Source organism: Cryptomeria japonica, chromosome 3, assembly GCF_030272615.1.
Source record: "Cryptomeria japonica chromosome 3, Sugi_1.0, whole genome shotgun sequence".
NCBI classification, from domain to species: domain Eukaryota; kingdom Viridiplantae; phylum Streptophyta; class Pinopsida; order Cupressales; family Cupressaceae; genus Cryptomeria; species Cryptomeria japonica.
The window spans coordinates 384,958,121-384,968,321 of NC_081407.1; positions in this window are offsets into that span (position 1 = coordinate 384,958,121).

A 10,201-nucleotide genomic window follows, 5' to 3' on the forward strand; every position below is an offset into this window, starting at 1 on the left:
GAACCCAAATTGGATGCACGTTAAGTGGTTTAGTAAGAGGGTTAAATGAGGTTGTCCAAGGCTTAACAAAGAGAGAATGAACTCCCGAAGCCCACAACTTGCCCAAAACCAAATCCCTATCAGCCGAAGTCGTAAAGGAGTAATGAAAAAGCCTTTAGCACAAGGAAAGAGGTCAATAGAATGAGCAACCAAAGGCTTCCAGGAGTCACTCACCCAACGATGGAGGTTCGGAAGTGAAGGCTAGAATCTAGAGAATCTGCACACCAAGGCACCATGCTGGTAGAACCCAATGTTATCCATGACATCTTGTCCACAAACCAGTACAGGGGAGGACTTGACACAACATATAATGTTGATTGGAAAAATTAAATACATATTCTTAACAGGGGAGGACTTGGCATAACCCATTGTTATCCATAACATCTTGTCCATAAACCACCATAGGGGAGGACTTGACATAAAATATAACGTTGATTGAAACAATTAAATACATATTCTTTAGAATCTTAAAAAAAAAAATTATTAACCAAGTGTAACTCCATCAAGCTACTTGGTAAATAAAGTGTAGTTCTTGACTTGAATTCTCAAGTGCTTGGGTTACCATCTCCTTGAACTCATGAATCACAAGTCTCTCAAATTATTCGACAATAATCTATTGTTCTATCAAATTATCACATGCTCCTCAAAAGGGTATAATGCTCAAGATCCATAGACTCCCAAGATATTTGGGCAACAATCAATATTAAGTTCACTAGTTCACTATTTGTCTTTAAAAATAAAACTTCACAATACATGCATTCTTAGTGTTGTGAGCAAAACAAAAAGGAAACACAAAATTATATGCTTCTCATACAAAACATCATTTTTGTGAGAGAAAATAACTTGAGAAGATAAAAATCCTCTAGCCTCCTATGTAACCTACCTCCAATAGTGAAAGGAAAAAAAACTATTCATTTCTAGTATCTTCAAAACATAATCATAAAAAAAAAGCATCATCTAGTGGATCCTCATCCTCAACATAGTCCTCATTTGATTTTTCTTTGATTTTTTTCTCAAGATCATCACTAGCTCAAGTTGTACAAGTCCAACTTGTGTGATCCTTTTTCTTACAATAATAATATTTACTTTTATTTTTAATTATTTCCTCATGACTATACTGTATTCTCATGTTGAGAATCGACTTTTGAATATTCTTCATTTGTCCTTTTGCTTAAAAGGTTGAAATAATATCTTCTAGTGTTTAAGAAGCTATTTGACTAAGTGAAAAAATAACATAATTATATTTTGAAGGACACATGTTTAATAAAATAGCCTATCATCATCATCACCTACTAGAGCCTTGATTTCAACCATTAATCTAATGAGAGGCCTAAAATTCTTATGTGATTTGACATCGTTATTTTATATTCCATTTTGAATCTAAATAGTTGAAGTTTTATGATTTTTTTTTATTAACTACATTTGTTCTAAATATTTTATTCAAACTATCTCAAATTTATGATGATGATTTGTTTAAATCTTTAAGATATAACTCAATGTTGGCAAGGGAAAGGCCAATAATAACTTTAGCTCTATCATCTCTTTTATGCCATTCCAATAGCTTATTTGCATCTATAGATGATGCTTCGTTCCCATTCACTATTCATCATAAATTAGTTCTTATTAATTAGTTGCATTTGAATTTGTGTTTTTAAGAATGACAATGGAAGTTAAAATAACTGTCTAATGGAACCTCCATTTAATAAAGATGCAAAATAATACCAACCTTATCACTCCAAAAAGCTAATATTAATCTTTATATAATTTAGTAATTTACAAAGCTTATTTTTTTTTGTAATATTTCTTACCATGCTGTGTCTTGTTCATTGTTTAAATATTGAATAAATATGTGTTGCATAGCCAATTTCACCAAAAATAGGCAAAAAAGGACCCAACAATTTTTAGAGACTTGGTGGAGTCAATATTGAAATTGTAGAGTTCGACCTTTTGAATATTGCATGAGTATGAAATAAGAGTTTAGCTTGAAGCTTCAACTTTTGTGTGCATTGTATTTCCAACCAAAGGGAATATTTCCAATCTATTTTCCCTTGCTACAAAAATTTGAAATGAACAATCTACATGCCCATTGCACTGCATAAATTTTAATGATTTTTCATGGGGCAACAATTGCCTTGGGCTCTAATACCAAATTAGAAAACTTGAGCATTTTTATTTTATATAATAAAAGATATGAAAACTAATTATATTATTGAGAGTTCACACTTCAATGCATTATAATGTGGCTTTTATAAAGCCTTTCCATCTTAACTTCTCATACATACCTATAAGAATGCAACTAATTATTAAATAATAAAAGTGTCAAGTCACTAAAGTGACTTTATTGTTGTAAACTCTAATATTTCAACATTTTAAAGATAGCTTGGAAGACCACAATTGACTTGGATGTTGAAATTTGGGCCAAATATGACACCAGGTTTGGGGCATTGTTTGAGTTGTAGTTTTAAAAAACTACTCTTGGTTTGTGATTTTATATTTGCCTATTTATTGGTGCTTGGGAATGGAGTATGTATGATTGATTTGTAGGTAGTGTTATGCTATAGAAATTTCTCTAATCTACATATTGGTGATACTCCTATAAGGGTATGTACCCAAATATTGTATTTTGTTGAAAATACAATTGATTCATAGTTTGGGGAGTGGATTTTTTTTTCTCTCAAAAAGGTTTTCTCAATGTAAATTTATGTGTTATGATATATTTTCTTATGCATTCTTTCTTGTAATTGTAAGATCAATTCTTTATATGTATACCCTCTCTAAAAATTTAGTGTAGGAAGTCTATTTCATACAATTGCTTTCTTTCATTATTTGAGCTTGTTAATATTTTGTAATCAAATTGCACAATTTATCCATAATATTTAATATTTGTATTAATTAATATGTAATGCATATGCTATTGCAACATTTGATATTAAAAATAATCATATATTTCTAGGAGCGATGAACAAGAACTAGAGTTTGGGCATTGGTTTTAGATACCATGGGGGTGGGAAGACCACTAGTGATGAAGATGGAGAGGAGGATTTAGAGGATGAGGATGATGATTTTTGGGAGGGAGTTGAGGAGGATTAACAACCATTGAACTGTCTTCTTGACGCTTGGTTGATTGGTATTCATCTTGTCTCCCTTATAACTACTAGGATTGTTTTCATGGTAAATTGCATTGATCCATCAAAGAACCTTAAGATGCATATGGGGTTCCTTTTCTAGGTAGTAGCCCTTGCTAGCCTCTTCATTAATGTCTCAACTAAGGAATTTTATGAAGTGAACGATGGGTTGGGATTTTTTGGTAGGAGCCCTGAAAGGGTTGTGTCAAGTGTCTTTTCCTCCATGATGAGCAAAGTTTTTATCTAATAAATTTGATGACATTGTTGCCTCTATTGATGCGCTCTAAGGTCCTTTCTTTGAGTGTATGTTGAATACCATTTCGATCCCTCTTGTGTATGGAACTAATTTGGCCTTCTAGTCTTGGCCAAGGTTTGGATTTGGAGATGAAGGATGCTTCTCTTGCGATTGATACATTGGTTGTGAGGTCCCTAGATGTGTGTGGTAGTTTTCTTAGTTTTGATAATTATTTTTCATATGAGTCTCTTGAAAGGGAAGTCTCTTGTACCTCTCTAAGGACTCTTAATACTTTGATGGACAAATCTTCTACTTATATGTATAGTGTCCTAATCGAGAGGTTCCTTAGTCTCTTAAATGAATACCAATGTTATTTGTAGTTGGGTATTCAAAAGATGGAATGTTTTAGGTTTGCTTTGAGTGGAAGCCTTTTTAAAAAAGTTCGTCTTATTCTCCTTTCAATCTATTGATGATTTCAATAGAGTTATGTAGGGAGGTCTCTAGTTTCTTGGTAGATAATGCATGCAAAAAATTGTGCTAAATAAAATCATTGAAATGACAATAAACAACAATAAGCAAGCATGAAATTCAACCACACTCAAGATTAGGACACTAAAAAGGAAATCAAGAAAGCTAATTAATGAACAAGAAAATAGAAAACTCTCCCATTTTCCTTGATTTGGTTGTCCTTCTATTTGATGTGTGCTCGATCTACGCTTCCAGGAGTACTTGTAGAGGCTCCATGATTATGCAAAATGCAAGACTCTAAGCTAATGGTGGATGCAAATGGATGTGACATGAGTAATTAAAATGACATTACGATGATATGGTTGCATTAAAGTGGATGATTTGCAAAGATAAATGGAGGGAATAAATAGAATTTGATGGAAATGAGAGGAGGTTTGAGGATGTGCCACTTGTCTCACTTGAGGACAAGTGGCAATGGAAGGATTGATAAGTGTCCTTGAGAAGGGAAAGTGTCATGAGAGGAAATGACAAGTGTAAACAAGTACACATGTCAATTCTGGGAGGTAGCCACCCAAAATTAGTTTCATTTCCTAATATTTAGGAATTAGGAATGTGCAAACACATGTGAAGGGGGAGGTTAGAAGGGATAAGGTTGGTTAGGAGACTTGGGTTAGTTAGTGGGTTATGCTAGAAGAAGGGTTAGATGGGGGGTTAAGGTTAGGAGACATGTGACTCAATTAGATTATTTGAATGATTTAAATCCGAATAAAGGAAAAAAGGATGACATGATCTAAATAGAATAATTAAATTATTTTATTTAGTAGAAGAAAGACAAAGGGGGATTGATTAATTAAAATATTAATCAATTAATTGGAAGGGGATGCTACATGTAATTAAATAATTATAATTACCTAGTTAATACATGCAACTAAGGGAATTAAATTTGAATAAATTAATTAACCAAATTTAATTGTCTATATTTTGCCCCTCTTTGCAATGACACTAGAATAGCATCGATGAAAAGAAAACAAGACACAAACAATTGGAAGAAGACAAAAGCAAAAAGATGCCCTAGACAAAAAATGATGATAGGATAGGGGTGACGACAAATGGAGGATGAGCTAGGGATATGATGTGTATGTCATTATGCTTATGATATATGATGTGATTATGATATGAGATATTGTGATGATTTCTTATATGATATGCACTGATGAATTTGTGATGCAAGATGTGATGTGTTGATGCATTGATCTATGTGACTAATATGAAGGTGTATGGCATGGATGTATGCATGACCTGGTAAATGTATGAATGAATATGTAAGATTTGGATAGTGTATTGTTATGGGTGTGATTATGCAGGGTGAGATGTAGATGTCTATAGATGAACATGTTGTGGATGCATATGGGTCATGCACTAACCTATCTCATGATGCAGGATGTGATGTAGAGATATGATGTGAATGGATTATGTGCCAACCCATTTGTGATGTAGGATTTGATGCATGCAGTAACTATGAGGATGCAAATGTAGTGAATGTAGGACTACCATAAGGATGCACACAAAATTCTCCAAGGGTATTTGACGAGGACACCATACTGAAGAAAAACGGTAGGGACATGTGCACATTCTCCATTATGAACAAGAACAAAAAAGAAATAGATGAATGCAATACAACAAAAAATGCAGATGAAGGTATCATGAAGTGTGAACACCCCTGGAATGGGCTACCAATGTAGCTGTAGCATCCTAAATTTTACTCCCTTACAATTTTGTCCTTACTTGGCATTCATCCTCTAAGGCTTGTTTAAAACATCGATTTCACCCACACTATGCATTTTCACTCAAATTTTCATGTTCTGCACTTCATTCCCCAAGATCCTAGGCCTTTGATGTCTAGGACTAGCGCACCCACACCTTGGTCCTCAGGGAGAAGAGCACATAGTGCCATTGTCCTCTTCAAAAGGGCCCATTTTGGGGCCTCACAATGGTAACATAAATTAATAGGGAACCTAGATCCCGTGTTAGCTCATGTCGGAAAATTAATTTATTTTTTGACCAGCATGTATAAAAGGTCTACTCCTCTAATTTTGATATACCTCTAATCACATTTTCATATCAAGGATTCATAATTCAAATCCAACTGAGCAATAATTTAGTCTTTTTTCAAGCATTGGAGCAAAGATTCAAGCATTGGAGATGACATTTATGTTCTATGTTTTATGAGGACTATCTACGTGAAACCTTAATTCCTTGTGAAGACAAACAAAACTTCATTAAAAGGTATATCATTAGTGTTTCAATTATTTTCAACATTTCCCTCAAGAGGAAATTGTTTCCATTATTGTACTTCATTTAAAGTTCAATTTTATTTCATTTTTAATTCGAAAATTGGGGTTTGACTTAAGACAAGCCCCTATTCCTAACCATTTTCCCTTTTTTATTGTGTGCAGGAATAGGTACAAAGCTGTAATTTTCAGGATCAACATTATTTATAGAGATGAACAAGTTCCCCTTTGGACGACAAAAAATTTAGAGGATTAGAGCGACAGGCATTCCAGTCTCGACAATTTAGGTCAACCTTCTAGGATCATATCCAAACATTCACATATTGTTTAGATCCAGGTTTGTGGCCCCATTTGATGATCGTAGCTCACTGTTTATGCATAAATGCTTCAATTTACACACATTTACCCTAATTTCAACATCATTAATTAAATCAATTTAATTTAAAGTGAAAGAAGAGGCACATCTAAAATCCCTGGAATTTGATTAGAATCTTAGTCTTTTAGGCTTAGATCTATCAAATTCCATCTTTCCCTAACGTGAAGGTCCCTAATAAAAAATTAATGGTTTTACTACATCATTGGGTGAAACTCTAGTTTTTCACCCTTTATATTAGCAAGAACATATTTTGATTTAGCATTGTATGCAATATACCAGGGTACAAGGGACCAAGGTGATTGCACAACCAATGCATGGACCGACTCAACAAATAGACATAAGAGATTGGTCTAGCACCACACCGAGTTATAGATAAATTTGCAGAAAATGATGCTAGATAAACCACAAGCAGAAGATATGGCCCCACGTAGCATGAGATATCTGAGACCTCATGAGGGTACAACATGAGTAACATCAAGCAAATACATGCTAAGGAAAATAAAAACAACAAGATCACACCCCCAATTTTGTTATTCCTAGTGCACCATGATATGAAGTATCATGGTGATCAAGAGGAAACAAAATGAAGGAGCTCAAAAAGATTAAAAAGATAAAAAAGAATCAAAGCCAACACAAATGCCTTAAACATATTTTTCCAAAAGGGTGTCTGACAGATGGGATTTGACGATGTTTAACTTGAGGAAGGATACATCCTGCATAGACTAAATCGATGAGGGATCAATAAAACTAGACAAACAAAAGTACCTAATACAAGCATGATGACAAAGACGATCAAGAAAGGTTGTTGAAAAACTAGTTGTTGGGATATGATCTTGATGACATGACCGACACACATGTACAACTAACACTTATGTACAAGGCACACACCTATACAATTGATACGACAACTACAAAGCAAAACCAACAACTGAATAAGACAGGACCGACACTATGTGCAACTAATCAACACTTATATACAAATAACTCTATATAGGAGATGAAAACATAGGTAATCAAAATGAGAAGCGTAAGGAAAAGAAGATGGATGTGAATCATGGAAGGAGAGATGTAGGTAGCGAAAGATACTATGCGGAGAAGGAGGATGCGAAGGGGGTGCTAATGAAGGCAAGTAGTGAAAGATACTGCACTAGGAAAGGTGGACATGGGGAGCTAAGGGATAATGGAACTACCCTTTACACACAATGCCTATTTATAGGTTTTCACCATGTGTACATGGCCAAGATGCCACAGGAAGGGGTTTTCACCATAGGATGAAATTATTTCTCTTTACTATTTTTGAAACCTTTTTTGACTTTTCCATTTTGTTTGTATTTTTTGCTTTTGAAAAGTGGGGCATCTTGCTGGGGACTATGCATAGAATCTTTTCAGGTGCATGATGTTGAGGGGATCATGGAGAGGTTCCCCTTTTGGAGTGGATAACTGGTAGGCCCCCAAACCATACTTAGCAGTAACTATATATGAACCAATCCAGTTTAGTGCAAACTTTCCTTTTGTTTCTCGATCCTGCTGATTTCGAGGATTCTCCCATAGGTCAAGGTCACAACTTCAAAATCATGAGGGTAAAGTTTCTTTTGATACAGATTCTTGATCCAAGTCTGATAAATTGATGTAGAGGAAAGATTTCAATTCAAACAAATCCACAAAGATCCATAATGATCTCATCAATGCATTCTAGATGCATACTATGTGCTCATTCCTAAACACCTTCCCACTAGGTCTATTAGGCACATATTCTTATCATTATTTCCCAATACTATTCAATATTAACTTACTAATAATTTTCCCATGCATTTTTTATCCTTTTAAAACACCACTCTCAATTAAGCAACTCAAACTATGCACTAACACACCAAACTCTCATTGCCAAGGACTGAAAAATTGTCTCCTTTTAGGCCTAACAATAGCACATTCTTCAACTTTGTTTAATTCCATATATGATCAGGCCTGCCCAAGCCTTATACAATGCATTGAGAGGCTGTCTTACCAATGTTTCCATTGAGAAAACAAAAAAAATCTATTAACACCAAACCCTCTTTGAACGAGATTTTCAAACTATCACACTGTAATATGAAAATAACATTCATTATTAACCCATATAAATAAATGAATCAAGATTTTTTTCTTTTTAAGGACTGTGGGTAGCATTGGTGCAAATATTTACACAAGGTTTCGTCAATTTTCAACCATGGAAACTCATTTTATGAATTAATTTTACTTGTTGAAAACCCTAGTTTTTGAATAGGCCTGTACTCACCAAAAATGACATAACTCATTCAAAACTTAATGAAATTTTCTCAGAACAAAATAATATTAAACTATACTCATGTATTCAACTTTTTCCATTGGTTTTAGTCCTATACTGTACCGTACATGGCCATACCATCAAAAAATTAGACTGAAAAATAGTAAAAATTGGAAAATGTAGTCCCATTCCATGTCAAATTTCACTTTCTTTTTCATTCCAACCCATCCACACCCTTGGGTTCATGGAATCATAGGTTTTACATCTCTTTTCCATTCAACTACCAACATCCAAAACTACTGAACCACCTCTAACCACTTGGTTAACAACATATGACAACTTTTTACACCTTTTGTTGACAAAATTGACAACATTTTGCAACTTTTTTTAACAATATTGACAACTAATCCCTAAAGCATTCTAAAATGGTCTTTAATGACCCCAAATGGTCTCAGATGACCTTATTTGTTTAAAACACATCAAAGCAACTCAAAAAATTTGCAACATGACATAAAAATGCATCCAAATATTCTATTGAATCATAAATGTACAACTAATTGTAGGCTCGTTGACCCTTTTCATCAAGGAGATGCAATCATGCGAGCCTAGCCACTCAAAAGTCTTCATTGGAAACAAAGTCTTTCAGTGATATGCGTAAAGATGGGATCTCAACCTTGATTGGTAAGATAGATTATGCACCATATATAAGGGAATATGGGGTGGATCCAATTAGGGTTCGAATGTGGGTGCGATAAGCCCAAAGGACATGGTCAAAGTGGAGATGCTAGTAATAACCAATTTGATTGACAACCTTTTTGAGAATACACAACAAGGTCTTATTGATTGCCTCAGTCTAGTCATTTCCTTGGGGATAAGAGGGGGTGGACCAACAATGCTGAATATAGAAAGTAGAAGAAAGATCATGCATGTGTTGGTTTCTAAAAGGGGTTGCATTTTTACAGATAATAGTAGAGGGAACACCATAGTGACAAATAATATGATAGAGGATAAACTTGGAAATCTATACCCTAGTAGTGAATGTGAGGGGAATAGCTTCAACCCATTTGGTAAAATATATAGTAGCTACAATGATAAACTTATGACCATCAGATGAAGGGGAATGAATCTTACCAATGAGGTTGAGATCCCATGTAGAAAAAGGCCATGGCATTGCAATACACTGCAATTTTTGTGTGGGGACATGAATCAAATCTTTGTGTCGTTGACAAGGTACACACCTTTTGATGAACTCACAATAATCATGTTTCATATTGGGCCAATAATATCCCACTCTCAATAGTTGTTTGGTCAAGACATATCCACTTGTATAAGCACCACATGATTTGACATGCACTTTTTTCATTAGGAGATTATCTTCATTGGCATCGAGACATCTAGTGAGTA